We start from the raw sequence: 18,191 nt of genomic DNA, 5'->3' as shown, positions 1-18,191 counted from the left end.
GGAAGACGTCAAAGTATTATCGTCAGTGGACAATGCTTCCTGCACTCAAGTGCTGAGCAAGTTCCCATCTTTATTTGAACCAGGCGTCGGCAGCTTCACAGGCGCCAAAGTACAGATCCACTGAATCCCCGAGGTACGGCCCGTTTATCACAAGACTCGAGCGGTCCCTTACATGAAGAGGGAGAAAGTGGAGATCGAATGGGACAGACTTCAATGCGAGGGAATCATATCGCCAGTCGAGTTCAACGAGTGGGCCAGCCCGATTCTTCCGGTACTAAAGAGCGATGGCACGGTCAGAATCTGCGGCGGCTACAAAGTAACGATCAACCGAGTCTCGTTACAGGACCAGTATCCACTACCCAAAGCCCTTTTCGTGACATTAGCAGGGGGAAAGGCGTTCACCATGCTAGATCTAATCTCCGCTTACATGACCCAGGAGCTGGTTGGGTCGTTGAAAAAATTAAAATGCATTAACATGCACAAAGGACTGTTCGTGTACCACAGGTGCCTGTTCGGGATTCGCTCGGCTGCAGCCATATTCCAAAGTAACATGGAGAGCCTGTTGAAATCGGTTCCACGCACCGTCGTATTTCAGGACGACATCCTCATCACTGGCCGCGGCACCTCCGAATACCTGCACAACCTGGAAGAAATTTAAATTCGACTAAACAGAGTTGGGCTCCGGTTGAAACGATCCAAATGTGTCTTCCTGGCGCCAGAGGTAGAATTCCTTGGGAGGAAGATTGCGGAAGTTGGCATCAGACCCACGGACTCGAAGACAGAGGCCATCAAAAATGCACCCACATCACGAAATGTAACATAGAAACATAGAAAATAGGTGCAGGAGTAGGCCATTCGGCCCTTCTAGCCTGCACCGCCATTCAATGAGTTCATGGCTGAACATGCAACTTCAGTACCCCATTCCTGCTTTCTCGCCATACCCCTTGATCCCCCTAGTAACGGAGCTGCGCTCGTTCCTGGGACTCCTCAACTATTTCGGTAACTTTCTTCCAGGGTTGAGCACCTTGCTGGAACCATTGCACAAGCTGTTACGCAAGGGAGACGACTGGGCTTGGGGTAAAAATCAAGAGGCTGCCTTTAGACCAGAAACCTGCTATGTTCGAAAAAGTTGCTGGTATTATATGACCCATGTAAACGTCTAGTTTTAGCATGTGATGAGTCATCGTACGGTGTTGGGTGTGTTTTGCAGCAAGCCAATGCAGTGGGCAAGCTCCAACCGGCTGATATGCGTCCAGAAGCCTATCAAAGGCTGAAAGAGGCTACAGCATGGTTGAAAAGGAGGCTTTAGCCTGTGTTTACGGTGTAAAAAAGATGCACCAATATTTGTTTGGACTCAGGTTCAAGTTAGAGATGGACCACAAGTCCCTAACCTCACTGTTTTCGGAAAGCAAAGGCATAAACACCAAGGCTTCGTCTCGAATCCAAAGATGGGCACTAACACTGTCTGCCTACAACTATGTGATCCGCCACAGACCAGGCACTGAAAACTGCGCCGATGCTCCCAGCCGACTACCGTTGCCCACCACCGGGATGGAAACGGCACAGCCTGCTACTGGCCATGGATACCTTTGATAGCGATGTGTCACCCATTACGGTCTGCCAAATTAAGACCTGGACCAGCCAGGATCCTCTGCTATCCCTTGTAAAGAGTTGCATCCTCAATGGGAGCTGGTCAGTGGTCCCTAGAGACATGCAAGATGAGATCAAGCCATTTCACCATCGTAAAGACGAAATGTCGATCCATTCAGATTGCCTCTTATGGGGCAACTGCATTATCTTGTCAAAGAAAGGCAGGGAAACCTTCATACATGACCACACAGCATTCACCCAGGCATAGTCATGATGAAGGCTATCGCCAGGTCCCACATCTGGTAGCCCGGCATTGACATGGACCTGGAGTCGTGCGTGCACCAGTGTAACATATGCTCACAACTGAGCAATGCTCCCAGGGAAGCTCCACTTAGTCTCCGGTCCTGGCCCTCAAAACCATGATCCAGGATCCATGGGGATTATGTGGGCCCCTTTCTGGGAAAGATGTTCCTGATTGTTGTGGACGCCTACTCCAAATGGATTGAATGTCCAATAATGGCATCCAGCACGTCCACAGCCATCATTGAAAGCCTCAGGGCCATGTTTGCCACCCATGACTTACTCGACATTCTTGTCAGCAACAATGGTCCGTGCTTCACCAGCACGGAATTCAATGAATTCATGACCCATAATGGCATCAAGCATATCAGACCTGTCCTGTTCAAGCGCACATCCAACGGCCAAGTGGAGCGTGCAGTCCAAATCATAAAGCAGAGTTTGAAACGTGTCACGGAAGGATCCTTACAAACCCGCCTGTCCCGGGTACTGCTCAGCTACAGGACACGACCCCACTCACTTATCGGGGTTTCCCCTGCAGAATTACTAATGAAGCGAGCACTCAAAACCAGGTTCTTCTTTGTACACCCTGACCTCATTGATCAGGTGTAAACCAGGTGTTATCAACAAAACACGTACCATAATTGCGTGGCTGAATCACGCGACATCACTGTAAATGACCCTGTGTTTGTGCTGTATTATGGACAGGGCCCCAAATGGGTCAATGGCACTGTATTAGCCAAGGAGGGGAATAGCGTGTTTGTTGTCAAACTGCTTATCAAATGTGCAGAAAACAGAAAGCACTTGCCCACTCACCTAAACTGTCCAAGTCACCCTGCAGCCTCTTAGCATCCTCCTCACAGCTCACAGTGCCACCCAGCTTAGTGTCATCTGCAAACTTGGAGATATTACATTCAATTCCTTCATCTAAATCATTAATGTATATTGTAAATAGCTGGGGTCCCAGCACTGAACCTTGTGGTACCCCACTAGTCACTGCCTGCCATTCTGAAAAGGACCCATTTATTCCTACTCTTTGCTTCCTGTCTGCCAACCAGTTCTCTATCCATGTCAATACATTACCCCCAATACCATGTGCTTTAATTTTGCACACTAATCTCTTGCGTGGGACCTTGCCAAAAGCCTTTTGAAAGTCCAAATACAGCACATCCACTGGTTCTCCCTTGTCCACTCTACTAGTTACATTCTCAAAAAATTCTAGAAGATTTGTCAAGCATGATTTCCCTTTCATAAATGCATGCTGACTTGGACCGATTCTGTCACAGCTTTCCAAATGCGCTGCTATTACATCTTTAATAATTTATTCCAACATTTTCCCCACTACCAATATCAGGCTAACCGGTCTATAATTCCGTTTTCTCTCTCCCTCCTTTTTTAATAAGTGGGGTTACATTAGTTACCCTCCAATCCATAGGGACTGATGCAGAGACTTTAGAATGTTGGAAAATGACCAGCAATTCATCCAATTTTTCTAGAGCCACTTCCTTAAGTACTCTGGGATGCAGACTATCGGGCCCTGGGGATTTATCGTCCTTCAGTCCCATCAATTTCCCCAACACAATTTCCTTCAGTTCATCCTTCTTGCTAGACCCTCAGTCCCCTAGTATTTCCGGAAGGTTATTTGTGTCTTCCTTAGTGAAGATAGAACCAAAGTATTTGTTCAATTGGTCTGCCATTTCTCTGTTCCCCATTATAAATTCACCTGAGTCTGACTGCAAGGGACCTACATTTTTCTTCACTAATCTTTTTCTCTTCACATATCTATAGAAGCTTTTGCAGTCAGTTTTTATGTTCCCTGCAAGCTTACTCTCATACTCTATTTTCCCCCTCCTAATTAAACCCTTTGTCCTTCTCTGCTGAATTCTAAATTTCTCCCAGTCCTCAGGTTTGCTGCTTTTTCTGGCCAATTTATATGCCTCTTCCTTGGATTTAGCACTATCCCTAATTTCCCTTGTTAGCCACGGTTGAGCCACCTTCCCCGTTTTATTTTTACACCAGACAGGGATGTACAATTGTTGAAGTTCATCCATGTGATCTTTAAATGTCTGCCATTGCCTATCCACCGTCAACCCTTTAAGTATCATTCACCAGTCTATCCTAGCCAATTCACGTCTCATACCATCGAAGTTACCTTTCTTTAAGTCAGGACCCTCGTCTCTGAATTAACTGTGTCACTCTCCATCTTAATAAAGAATTCTACCATATTATGGTTACTATTCCCCAAGGGGCCTCGCACAACAAGATTGCTAATTAATCCTCTCTCGTTACACAACACCCAGTCTAGGATGGCCAGCTCTCTAGTTGGTTCCTTGACATATTGGTCTAGAAAACCATCCCTTATACACTCCTGGAAATCCTCCATCCTCCGTATTGCAACCAGTTTGGTTAGCCCAATCTATATGTAGATTAAAGTCACCCATGATAACGCTGTACCTTTATTGCACGCATTCCTAATTTCCTGTTTGATGCCCAACCTCACTACTACTGTTTGGTGGTCTGTACACAACTCCCACTAGCGTTTTCTGCCCTTTGGTGTTTCACAGCTCTATCCATACAGATTCCACATCATCCAAGCTAATGTCCTTCCTTACTATTGCGTTAATCTCCTCTTTAACCAGCAACGCTACCCCACCTCCTTTTCCTTTCTGTCTATCCTTCCTGAATATTGAATACCCCTGGATGTTGAGTTCCCAGCCTTGGTCACCCTGGAGCCATGTCGCTGTCATCCCAATGACATCATATCCGTTAACAGCTATCTGTGCAGTTAATTCATCCACCTTATTACGAATGCTCCTTGCATTGAGACACAGAGCCTTCAGGCTTGTTTTTTTAACACTCTTTGTCCTTTTAGAATTACGTTGTAATGTGGCCCTTTTTGATTTTTGCCTTTGATTTCTCTGCCCTCCACTTTTCCTTATCTCCTTTCTACCTTTTGCTTCTGTCCCCATTTTACTTCCCCCTGTCTCCCTGCATAGATTCCCATCCCCCTGCCATATTAGTTTGAACCCTCCCCAACAGCACTAGCAAACACTCCGCCGAGGACATTGGTTTCGGTCCTGCCCATCAGTGCGGTGTTGATGACTCGGAGCGTCGGCCGCTCCGACCCGCCCCCTCTTCTACCTCGCTAATGGTGGCTACTCCGACCCGACTGCACTTCCTCCCCTCTCCCCACACCAAAACCACTCCAACATAAAACAAAGAGCTGAAAATCGCCGGAATGTCCGCCCTATGCATTGGGGCGGATGGAACACCTCGGTACGCCGTCCGTTTTGAGCAGAGGGCAATTTCGGCCCCTCAGTGTCTAATCACATAAATAATAGCTACTTAAAGCTGGAAAGCAGCATTTGTCTCAGCAATACGTTTACTCAATGTTTTTAGGAAACGAGAGGGGACAGAGAACATTTTATGATAAAAAGGAAAAAATAACCACTGTGATGCTACTTCATTGCGTTGTTAAAAGACTTTACTAACAGTTGTTGGGGTAGAATATACATGGGGTGTTCACAATCTGCCACCGTAACGTCAGTGGAAGCCCTTGAGAAATTGCTGTTTCCCCATGGCTTCCACTGAATTTCCACCTAAGTCACAGCACGAGATTGGGAAAATCCTGCGGAAATTTCTACCTCCATTTGTATTCATATTTTTATTCCAAACAGCATGTAGAAAATGAGATTATTGTCATTTTAAATCTACAAAACCGTAAATAACAGCAATTTTCTTTCAAAGTGCCACCAGTTGCTACACCTCTGTATAAAGATTAATTTTCTTTAGAAGTGTTGAACTGCTGGGAATTTCCACCTCTTTGTTACCAGGTAATATTCCTGTGATGTCGTATCAGCTGCTGTGGGACAGGAGTGGGTGGCCCTTCCATGCCTGTTTTGAAGTGAGTTGAAATGGCGGGGGCAGAAATGGTAGACCACCGCCCCACCCCACTCCACCACACTCCCGCCCCCCCCCCCACCCCCGCCCCCCCGCTCATCATTCACACTGAATGAACTGGGTTAAAATCTGCCAAAATATTTCTGTTCAGAGCTGTAACATTGGGGCAGAGAGATTCCCAGCCATTTTGATTTCACAAAAATCAGACTTTCATGTGTAGAAAGTAGAGTCTAGCTTCTATTAACCACAGATGAAGGGAATCCTCATCTGAGGGAAAAGGGAAAGATTCTTAAGAAGCTATGGTGCAGAAAAGTGACGTCATCAGATATGATTGAGAAACTAGGAGAAAGGATGAATCGTACCACCAGCACTAGAGTATCAGCTTGACTCAGTGGTATTACTCTTGCCTCTGAGTCAGAAGCTGCAGCTTCATGTTTCACTTAAGTTAGGTTAACACTCCAGGGGTCAGTGTTATCTTTCAGATGAGATGATAAACTGAGGCCCTATTCAGGTGACTGTTAAAGAGCACATGACATTATTTGAAGAAGAGTAGGGAGTTCTGGGGGCCAAAATTGCCCCCCGACAAAAAAGTAGTGCACTCGCCGATTTGATAGTTTTTTTCTCCACCCCAATCCCTGGGGAGAAGACTTGAGCGATATTTAGTTTTTTTGGTCGGGGCGGTGTTTCTGTCGGCTTCGGGGTGGAAGTGCCCTTGGATCGGAGCAGCCGTCGCTCCAAGTCATCAGCGCCGCGCTGGTGATGTCAGCAACGCTGCTAGCTCTGCAATAAGTTTAGTTGGGCCCACTGGGCCACCAGGGAGGGTTTCGGCTGGGCCAGCGTACCCAATAAGGAATGGTGGGCTGCCTGTTGGCGGCCTGTCTGAACCCATGGTCACCAAGCACATGGGATCCTTCGCTTTATAAATAAAGTCACAGAGTACAATAACAAGGAAGTTTATACTAAACCTTTATAAAACATTGGTTAGGCCCCAGCTGAAGTTTGTGGCCAATTCTGGGCACCACACTTTGGGAAGGATGTCAAGGCCACAGAGAGGGTGTAGAGGAGATTTACTAGAATGGTGCCTGGGATGAGGGAATTCAGTTATGTGGAGAGACTGGAGAAACTGGGTTGTCCTCCTCAGAGCAGAGAAGGTTAAGGAAAGGTTTGATAGAGGTTTTCAAAATAAATAAGGAGAAACTGTTTCCAGTGGCAGAAGAGTCAATAACCAGAGGACATAGATTTAAGGTGGTTAGCAAAAGAACCAGAGGCGACCTGAAGGAATATTTTTTACACAGTGAGTTGTTGTGATTTGGAATGCATTGCCTGAAAGAGTGATGGAAGCAGATCCTATTGTGTTCCTAACACAGATGAGACTGCACACAGGGAGGTGAAAGTAACATTGACCTCAGTCTTTATTAAGACACTCCAGAGTGAGGAACAGGCCTTAGGGGCCGGCTTATATACAGTGCTGCCAAGGGATTCTGGGATCCCTTGGCACTTCAGGGGATGCGCTCCCTGGTGGCGTAATATGGGAGTGCATGCTTTACAGATACACAAAATCACTCCCCGCCAAAGTCAAAGTGAAAACTATTTACAAGGTGAGGCGGTCGGGAGCCTTTCTTTCCCTGGTGGACTGCCTCGGTACAAATATCTGTTCTAGTGTGTTGGCTGTGCCCTCACTGGGCTGGCTTGTTGTTGGCCCTGCAGGACCGCTGGGTGAGCCTGGCCTTGCTGGGCTGTTGGGCATGATGGGTTCAATTTCCTGGTCCGGGGTGGTGTCGTTGATCCTTTGGGTGTGTGTTGTGGGCTCGAAAAAGGTGGTGCCTGCTGTGGGTTGTTCAGGGCAGTTTGTGAACCGCAGCCTCGTTTGGTTCAGGTGCTTTCTGCAAATTTGTCCATTGTCTAGTTTGACTAGAAACACCCTACTCCCTTCTTTAGCTATCACTGTGCCCGCGATCCACTTGGGATCATGTCCATAGTTTAGCACATACACAGGGTCATTCAGATCAATTTCCCGTGACACAGTGGTGTGACCATCATTTACATTTTGTTGCTGCTGCCTGCTCTCTACCTGATCATGCAGGTTGGGGTGAACCAGCGAGAGTCTGGTTTTAAGTGTCCTTTTCATGAGTAGCTCAGCCGGGGGCACCCCTGTGAGCGTGTGGGGTCTCATGCGGTAGCTGAGCAGTACTCGGGACAGGCGGGTTTGGAGTGAGCCTTCTGTGACTCGTTTAAGGCTCTGTTTGATTGTTTGTACTGCCCGCTCTGCCTGCCCATGGAGGCTGATTTAAACAGGCCGAGGTGACATGTTTGATCTCATTGCGGGTCATGAATTCTTTAAATTCGGCACTGGTGAAACATGGCCAGTTGTCACTGACCAGTATGTCAGGCAGGCCGTGGGTGGCAAACATGGCCCTCAGGCTTTCAATGGTAGCGGTGGCAGTGCTTTCCGACATTATTTCACATTCAATCCATTTTGAAAAAGCATCCACCACCACCAGGAACATTTTACCGAGAAACGGGCCCGCATAGTCGACATGGATCCTTGACCATGGTCTGGAGGGCCAGGACCACAAACTTAGTGGTGCCTCTCTGGCCACGTTGCTCAACTGAGCATACACGCGGCATTGCCATACACAGGACTCTAAGTCAGAGTCAATACCGGGCCACCACACGTGGGATCTGGCTATCGCTTTCATCATTATTATACCCGGGTGTGTGCTGTGGAGATCAGAGATGAATGTCTCCCTGCCCTTTTTGGGTAGCACTACGTGGTTAACCCACAACAGGCAGTCTGCCTGAATGGATAGCTCGTCCTTTCGCTGCTGGAACGGCTTGATTAGCTCTTGCATTTCAACGGGGATGCTGGCCCAGCTCCCATGCAGTACACAGTTTTTTTACTAGAGACAGCAGAGGCTCTTGACTAGTCCAAGTCCTAATCTGGCGGGCCGTGACAGGTGATTTATCATTTTCAAACGCTTCCATGACAATCAACAAGTCTGCAGGCTGCGCCAACATCAACAAGTTTGCAGTCTGCGCCATTTCCACCCCCGTGGTGGGCAATGGTAGCCGACTGAGAGCATCCGCACAGTTCTCGGTGCCTGGCCTGTGGCGGATGGTATAGTTATACGCTGATAGCGCGAATGCCCACCTTTGTATGCGGGCTGAGGCATTAGTATTTATCCCCTTGTTTTCAGCGAACAGGGGTATGAGGGACTTGTGATCGGTTTCCAACTCAAATTTGAGGCCAAACAGGTACTGATGCATTTTCTTTACCCCAAACACACACGCTAATGCCTCTTTCTCAATCATGCTGTAGGCCCTCTCGGCCTTAGACAAGCTCCTGGAGGCATAGGCGACAAGTTGCAACTTCCCCGCAATGTTAGCTTGTTGTAATACACACCGACTCCGTACGACGACGCATCACATGCTAACACAAGTCTTTTACACGGGTTATACAATACAAGCAGCTTGTTGGAGCATTAAATGTTTCTGGCTTTCTCAAAAGCAATTGCTTGGTTTTTTCCCTATACCCAGTTCTCACCTTTACACAATAACACATGTAGGGGCTCTAAGAGGGTGCTAAACCCCAGTAGGAAGTTACAAAAATAGTTGAGGAATCCCAGGACCGACCGCAGCTCCGTGACGTTCTGTGGCCTGGTCCCGTTCCTGATAGTCTCTGTCTTGGTGTCTGTGGGCCGAATGCCATCCGCCACAATCTTTCTCCCCAAAAACTCTACTTCTGTTGCCATGAAGATGCATTTCGACCCCTTCAGCCGCAGCCCTACGCGATCCAGTCGCTGGAGGACCTCCTCCAGGTTTTGTAGGTCATCGATGGTGTCCCGACCCGTGACCAATATGTTGTCCTGAAAAACCACCGTGCGTGGTACCGACTTGAGTAGGCTCTCCATGTTTCTCTGGAAGATCGCTGCAGCCGACCAAATTCCAAACGGGCATCTGTTGTAGATGAACAGTCCCTTGTGCGTGTTGATGCAGGTGAGGCCCTTCGAAGACTCCTCCAGCTCCTGCGTCATGTAGGCCGAAGTCAGGTCGAGCTTGGTGAATGTCTTCCCTCCTGCCAGTGTCGCAAATAGGTCGTCTGCCTTAGGGAGCGGGTATTGGTCCTGTAGCGAGAAACGATTAATAGTTACTTTATAATCGCCGCAAATCCTGACCGTGCCATCACTTTTGAGTACTGGAATAATCAGGCTGGCCCACTCGCTGAATTCCACTGGGGAGATGATGCCCTCGCGTTGCAGCCTGTCCAGCTCGATTTGCACTCTCTCCCTCATCATGTGAGGTACCGCTCGCGCCTTGTGTTGAATGGGTCATGCCTCTGGGACCAAGTGGATCTGCACCTTTGTCCTGGAAAAGTTTCCAATGCCTGGCTCAAAAAGGAAGGAAATTTGTTAAGAACCTGAGGCCTCATCGACATGTGATAGCACTCGGATGTCATCCCAATTCCAACGGATTTTTCCCAGCCAGCTCCTTCTAAGCAGTGTGGGGCATCGCCCGGGGCAATCCCGAGTGGTAGTTCATGCACCGTGCCCACGTAGGTGACCTTGACCATGGCGCTGCCCAGGACAGTGATAAGCTCTTTGGTGTACATTCTCAGTTTCGTGTGGATGGGGCTCAGGGTTGGTCTGAGTGCCTTGTTGCACCATAGTCTCTCAAACAGCTTTTTACTCATGATGGATTGGTTAGTGCCAGTGTCCAGTTCCATGGCTACGGGTAAGCCATTCAATTTTACGTTTAGCATTATAGGTGGACATTTCGTTGAAAATGTGTGCATCCCTTGTACTTCAGTATCTGCCTCCTCTCTGAGGCTCGAAATTGCTTAGCTTGGCGACATAGCTCGCCACTTCCTGACCTTCAGATCGCTGGCACGTGTAGAACCGATACCTCGCCATCAGCACGCTCTCCCTCGGGTTAAGATGCTCCCGAACCAGTGTACACAGCTCCTCATACGACTTATCTGTGGGTTTCACCGGAACCAGAAGATTCTTCACGAGGCTGTAGGTCGGTGCCCCGCAGACCGTGAGGAGGACCGCTCTCCTTTTTGCAGCGCTTCCTTCTCCGTCCAGCTCGTTGGCTGCAAAGTACTGGTCTAGCCATTTGACATAGGCTTCCCAGTCCTCACCCTCCGAGAACTTCTCCAGGATGCCCACAGTTTGCTGCATCTTTGCGTGCTCCCAAGGAATGCTGGGATCCCTTGGGACTTAAGGGGATGCGCTCCCTGGTGGCGGAATATGGGAGTGCATGCTTTATAGATACACATCAGATCCAATAGTAACTTTCAAACGGAAATTGGATAAATACATGAAGTGGAAATATTTGAAAAGGAAATATTTGCAGGGCTATGGGGAAAGAGCCGGAGAGTGGGACTAATTGGGTAGCTCTTTCAAAGAGCCGGAGCAGGCACAGTGTGCTGAATGGCCTCCTTCTGCGCTGTGTCATTCTATGATTCTTTGATATGAAAATATTTCAACACAGGCTTTCAAAATATAAAACCAAGACAAAAAGTGCCATAAATATTCATCAGGTCAGGAGCATCTCGGAGAGAACAAAGAAGTTAACATTTCATGTACAGACCCTGCCAGTTCTGATGAAGGGTCCATACCTGAAATGTTAATATAGGGGCTGAAATTGCCCCTTTTATTAAGAGCAGTTACCGCCAGTTGGGGTGGACTCTTCGACGATCTGGACATTGCCCGAATGAATTTTTGAGGTGGAGAAGATATCCGGCCCGTTCCTTTGCGAACAGCGGGAATGATGTCATTAGAGCCTGGTCCCCGTCCTGGAAGCAACATTGCTCTCAAATAACCGATCGACCGCTTGTCAGTGCCCCCGACAGCTTCGCATGTCGAGAAGCTGCCAGTGGCTGGGCGGTGGGTCCGCCCTTAAAGGGGAGGGCACACTGCCGTGGCCGGCATTTTATTTTAATTGTCTGCCGACGATGCAATTGGCCCAACAGTGGAAATCCTCCCTGGTGGCCCAATGGGCTCCAAGTAGGTCTCGCAGCACCCCTCCCCTTTAAGTGAAGTGGATGGACGTAGCTAAGCATCTGCGTGATGCGGCACGTCTGCATCGCATTGAAGTGCTCAGCATGGCACTGATGACACTGCCCGCCTTCCATCCCGCTCCCGACTTGCTTCTGCCCCTCTGCCGACCCAAACACTGCCCCAATGATCTTTAAAAAGAAAAGAAGGCAATGTCCCTCTATTCCCCGCCCATAGATTCGGGTGGTAATTCACCAGATAATTCAAATTATCCACTCCAAAAGGCACGGAGGACAATTTTGGCCCCATAATCCTTTCTCACCACGGATGCTGCTTCACCTGCTAAGTGTTTCGAACATTTTCTGTTTTTGTTTCAGATTTCCAGCATCTGCAGTGTTTGCTTTTGGTTCAAATCAAAATATAAGTTGTAGGATCGAAATGTTCCAAGTATTTCTAACACCTGGTAGTTGAACTTTCCCCTTTCGATAAGGCCTGTGGCCGCCTGAAAACGACGGCCACGGGTCGGTGCAAAATGGCCGCCGAGTCTCCATGGAGGGGCCGCCATTTCAAAAATTGCCCTTCTTCAGGTTTGGAGCAGTGTAGGGGACTGCTCCACACGTTTTCCCGCCGCAGCGTGCACCCTCCGGCCCCTTACCGACCGGCGGCGACCCCTTCCCGAAATTGCCCCGTGGGAGCGTCGCCGACGACGATTGGTGCCACTGATAGCTTTTGCTGTCGGTACACTCTCTGTGGCTTGGCGGTGCGGCCGCCCTTAAACATAGAAACATAGAAAATAGGTGTAGGAGTAGGCCATTCGACCCTTCGAGCCTGCACCACCATTCAATGAGTTCATGGCTGATCATGCACTTCAGTACCCCATTCCTGCTTTCTCTCCATACCCCTTGATCCCTTTAGTCGGAAGGGCCACATCTAACTCCCTTTTAAAGGGGAGGTGGCGCTGTCAGTCAACTACCAGGTTGGGCTGACAATTATGGCCGCAGGTTCGGCCGGGCCGCCAACAGGCAGCCTGGCACTCCCTCTTGGGTGCCAGGTCGCTGGCGGGGCCAAAACGCTCCTTGGTGGCCCAGCATTTGCCACTAAAGTGGCTACAGAGTTCGGAGCGGGCCTCCCCTTTAACTGATGGGGAGGGGCATTATGACTTCCGTCCCGCCAGTGACGGCCACACTGCCCTGCCCCCACTTCCGCCCCGATGATGAGGCCACTTCCGTCCCGCTCCAAAAAAAAGCACGAAGTGCTGAATTTCTCTAGTTTAGCTGCCCCATGCATTGGGGTGGCCGAAACATTTCATGAGCGGTAGGTGAGACTCACTTTAGGCGGTGGGCAATTTCGGCTCCCTGGAAAATAAAGATGGTTGAGTGTGGTTTGGCGACAGCTCAAAAAAATGAGGAAACGATGAGTAAGAATTATTTTGACAAGGAGAGAGAGTTTATTCTTCACATCTAAAGGTGTCAATTTTGCTGTTAATGCTATCACACATCCACAGAATGGCCACGTGGAAATCAGGAACACTGGCAACACTATACAGTCTTCAGATACTGGTGCTAATATACCCAACAGGCTGAGCAGTCTGTCCACAAAATGTCTCTCCGTTATTTTTTTAAAATCATAAAAGAGGTTTTGTGGAATACACTCTTACACTCGTACTTTAGTTAACACAAAACAAAACAAATTAAATAACATTAATATTGGCCTGTCCCCTAACAATCTAATGTTGCGGCCTGGTATGTGCTTCATTTACATATGCAAGGAGCCTGTCACCTGTTGTGGCTGCCACCAGGGTTGCTTAAAAAATCGTCCAACCCAATTTCAGGTCAGAACTCTTACAGGTGTCCTTGGGACACAGGACATTGGTCCCCAAAACTGGGCTTCCTTGCATCTGTTCTATGCCTATAAAATGCGTACAAGATCCAATTTCTACTGCGATGGCAATTGAGAGGTGAACCAAAGACGACTGACATAAGAACATAAGAAATAGGAGCAGGAGCAGTCCATACAGCCCTTCGAGCCTGCTCCGCTATTTAATACGATCTTGGCTGATCCGATCATGGAATCAGGTCCACTTTCCTGCCCACTCCCCATAACCCCTTATTCCCTTATCAGTTAAGAAACTGTCTATCTCTGTCTTAAATTTATTCAATGTCCCAGCTTCCACAGTTCTGTGAGACAGCAAATTCCACAGATCCACAACCCTGAGAAAAGAAATTTCTCCTCATCTCCATTTTAAATGGGCGTCCCCTTATTCTAAGATTATGCCTCCTAGTTCTAGTTCCCCCATCAGTGGAAACATCCTCTCTGCATCCACCTTGTCAAGCCCCCTCATAATCTTATACGTTTCGATAAGATCACCTCTCAATCTTCTGAATTCCAATGAGTAGAGGCCCAACCTACTCAACCTTTCCTCATAAGTCGACCCCCTCATCTCCAGAATCAACCTTGTGAACCTTCTCTGAACTGCCTCCAAAGCAAGTATATCCTTTCGTAAATATGGAAACCAAAACTGCACACAGTATTCCAGGTGTGGCCTCACCAATACCCTGTATAACTGTAGCAAGGCTTCCTTGATTTTATACTCCATCCCCTTTGCAATAAAGGCCAAGATTCCATTGGCCTTCCTGATCACTTGCAGTACCTGCATTCTAACCCTTTGTGTTTCATGCACAAGTACCCCCAGGTCCCGCTGTACTGCAGCACTTCGCAATCTTTCTCCATTTAAATAATAACTTGCTCTTTGATTTTTTTCTGCCAAAGTGCATCACCTCACTCTTTCCAACATTATACTCCATCTGCCAAATTTTTGCCCACTCACTTAGCCTGTCTATGTACTTTTACAGATTTTGTGTGTCCGCCTCACACATTGCTTTTCCTCCCATCTTTGTATTGTCAGAAAACTTGGCTGCACTACACTCGGTCCCTTCTTCCAAGTCGTTAATATAGATTGCAAATAGTTGGGGTCATAGCACTGATCCCTGCGGCACCCGACTAGTTACTGGTTGCCAACCAGAGAATGAACCATTTATCCTGACTCTCCGTTTTCTGTTCATTAGCCAATCCTCTATCGATGCTAATATATTACCCCCAACTCTGTGAACTTTTATCTTGTGCAGTAACCTTTTATGTAGCACCTTGTCAAATGCCTTCTGGAAGTCCAAATACACCACATTCACTGGTTCCCCTTTATCCACCCTGTTCGTTACATCCTCAAAGAATTCCAGCAAATTTGTCAAACGTGACTTAACTTTCATAAATCCTGATTCTGCCTGACCGAATTTTGTTTTTCCAAAAGTCCTGCTACTGCTTCATTAATAATGGACTCCAACATTTTCCCAACCACAGATGTTAGGCTAACTGATCTATAGTTTCCTGCTTTTTGTCTGCCTCATTTTTTAAATAGGGGTGTTACATTTGCAGTTTTCCAATCTGCTGGAACCTCCCCAGAATCCAGGGAATTTTGGTAAATTACAACCAATGCATCCACAATCCCTGCCGCTACTTCTCTTAAGACCCTAGGATGCAAGCCATCAGGTCCAGGGCATTTATCTGCCTTTATACCCATTATCTTACTGAGTATCACCTCCTTAATGATTGTGATTGTGTTAAGTTCCTCCCCCCTATAGCCCCTTGACTATCCACTGTTGGGATATTGTTAGTGTCCTCTACCATAAAGACTGATACAAAATATTTGTTCAGAGTTTCTGCCATCTCTATGTTCCCCATACTAATTCCCTGGTGTTGTCCTCTAAGGGACCAACATTTACTTTAGACACTCTTTTCCTTTTTATATACCTATAGAAACTTTTGCTATGTTTGTATATTTTGTGCTAGTTTACTTTCATAGTCTATCTTCCCTTTCTTAATCATTTTTTTAGTCATTCTTTGCTGGCTTTTAAAAGCTTCCCAATCTTCTGTCCTCCCACTAGTTTTGACCAGTTTGTATGCCCTTGTTTTTAATTGGATACTGTCCTTTATTTCTTTAGTTAGCCACGGATGGCTATCTTTTCTCTTATACCCTTTCCTCCTCACTGGAATATATTTTTCTTGAGAGTTGTAAAACATCTCCTTAAATGTACACCACTGTTCATCACCGTCCTACACTTTAATCTATTTTCCCAGTCCACTTTAGCCAACTCTGCCCTCATACCTTCATAATCTCCTTTATTTAAGCTTAGTACGCTGGTTAGAGATCCAACTTTCTTACCCTCCATCTGAATTTGAAATTCAATCATGCCAAGATCACTCATTCCAAGGGGATCCTTTACTAGGAGATTGTTTATTAATCCTGTCTCATTACACAGGACCAGATCTAAGTTAACCTACTCCCTGGTTGGTTCCGTTACATACTGCTCAAGGAACCTGTCCCTTATGCATTCTATGAACTCTTCCTCAAGGCTACCCTGACCAATTTGATTTGTCCAATCAATATGGAGGTTAAAATCACCCATGATTATTGCTGTTCCCTTTTTACATGCCCCCAATATTTCCTGGTTTATGCTCTGACCAACAGAGTCTGTGAAACTGTACCCCATCAAGGAACTGTGCCTTTAGCACAGAACAGGACAGGAGGGAAGGGGAGAAAATTGCTAAAAGACAATTCCTAAAGAGAAAAAAAATGTCCAGTCTTTAAAGCTCTTTTCTCCCAGAGTTGAGTCTCAGTTGTCTCTGTATAGAAACATAGAAACATAGAAAATAGGTGCAGGAGTAGACCATTCAGCCCTTCGAGCCTGTACCACCATTCATTCAATAAGATCATGGTTGATCATTCCCTCAGTACCCCTTTCCTGCTTTCTCTCCATACCCCTTGATCCCTTTAGCCGTAAGGGCCATATCTAACTCCCTTTTAATACATCCAATGAACTGGCATCAACAACTCTCTGCAGCAGGGAATTCCACAGGTTAACAACTCTGAGTGAAGAAGTTTCTCCTAATCTCAGTCCTAAATGGCCTACCCCTTATCCTAAGACTGTGTCCCCTGGTTCTGGACTTCCCCAACATTGGGAACATTCTTCCCGCATCTAACCTGTCCCGTCCCGTCAGAATCTTATACGTTTCTATGAGAAACCCTCTCATCCTTCTAAACTCCAGTGTATAAAGGCCCAGTTGATCCAATCTCTCCTCATAAGTCAGTCCAGCCATCCCTGGAATCAGTCTGGTGAACCTTCGCTGCACTCGCTCAATAGCAAGAATGTCCTTCCTCAGATTAGGAGACCAAAACTGAACACAATATTCCAGGTGAAGCCTCCCCAAGGCCCTGTACAATTGCATTGAGTGTATTTAACCCTGGCTTGCTCCAATACTCTCGCATAGCTTTTTGAAAATGGTTGGTTGTACTCGATGACTTCAGCAGGTCAAACTAGCAGATAAGCTCAATCTTCACCTTCACAGCTATTTGCCTGTTCAATTTTTCAGTACAAAATGACAGCCGCGGGTAAATTCAAATGATTTTGTGCATGTAATTTTGACTCTTTGGGAGTGAGATGCAATCCAATTGATAATTTTGACAGAAAAGTCAGTGTGAGTATATAGCAGGATCTTATTTTGTACTCACAGTGGGGCTGATATTCCCTTGCTCTGCGAAGGCGCTAACGGGACGTGGAATTGTTTTTGCCTGGGGGAGGCATTACCAGCTCCTGCAAAATTGCACGAGAGTTAGCGGAAGCACTAACACGGTAGCACCGTGCCCCGGGCCACCGCGCCTCCGCCGATGACGTCATTACTGTTCGCGGTGGCCCCTTTGTACCCCTCGACGACCCCTTTCTGCTCCGCAGTGGAAATTAGCCAGCACCCCGCGGGGTTGCCATGGGCGATGCCCGCGCCAGCCTCGTGGGTCGCGAACCGGGCCGACCGCTGCTCCGGGGCGGAAGTTAAAGGGGAGGTGCGCTGTGTCTTGCGCTGCCATTTTGTTTCTTCGGCCGACACACCAGTCGGCCCGTTCTGCTTTGCTGTTGCATGGTCCGGGCCGCCATCCTGCAGCCCCGCACTTCGTCTTGGTGCTGGGCTGCGGCCACGGCACCACACAGCCCTGGTGGCCCAGTGGAGGCCTTGAAATATCCATGCAGTGTTCGCAGTGTCCCTTCCCTTTAACGGAAGGGGAGGGGCATTGAAACACATCAGCACTACGTGGAAAAGCAGCGTAGCGCTGCCAAACCCGCACAAGTAGCGCCCCTGAACCCGTGTCAAAGGGAAGTGAAACCCGCACGACATTGCGCTCCACTTCCTGTGAGGGGTGGTAACCGCAATTTCACAGCTGAGGCGGGACATTTGTGCCGGGGCAGGAAGTCCCGCCTCACCTTGGTTACCGCCCCCAAATGGGGTGTAACCCAATTTCTCCTCTTTGACATTTGGTAAAATTATTGACATCAGGAATATCATCTTCCCTCATTTCTTCCT

The 18,191-nt window shown here is 47.7% G+C and overlaps 1 protein-coding gene across 9 annotated transcripts in view; it reads right to left on the bottom strand.

The window, feature by feature from the left end:
* rbm47 (RNA binding motif protein 47) overlaps positions 1–18,191 on the bottom strand; it is a 286,762-nt gene that overhangs the window by 141,911 nt on the left and 126,660 nt on the right. The window contains exon 2 of one of the 9 annotated variants that reach the window (XM_070870370.1): positions 17,350–17,431. The exons of the other annotated variants lie outside the window; for them this stretch is intronic. The gene's annotated coding sequence lies outside the window, so the exon portion shown is untranslated. The remainder of the gene's footprint in view (positions 1–17,349; positions 17,432–18,191) is intronic. 9 annotated transcript variants of the gene reach the window in all.

This window comes from Pristiophorus japonicus, chromosome 2 (genome assembly GCF_044704955.1).
Source record: "Pristiophorus japonicus isolate sPriJap1 chromosome 2, sPriJap1.hap1, whole genome shotgun sequence".
Taxonomy (NCBI): Eukaryota; Metazoa; Chordata; class Chondrichthyes; family Pristiophoridae; genus Pristiophorus; species Pristiophorus japonicus.
The sequence above is the reverse complement of the archived record's forward strand: the minus strand, read 5'-3'. Positions and strand labels throughout refer to the sequence as shown.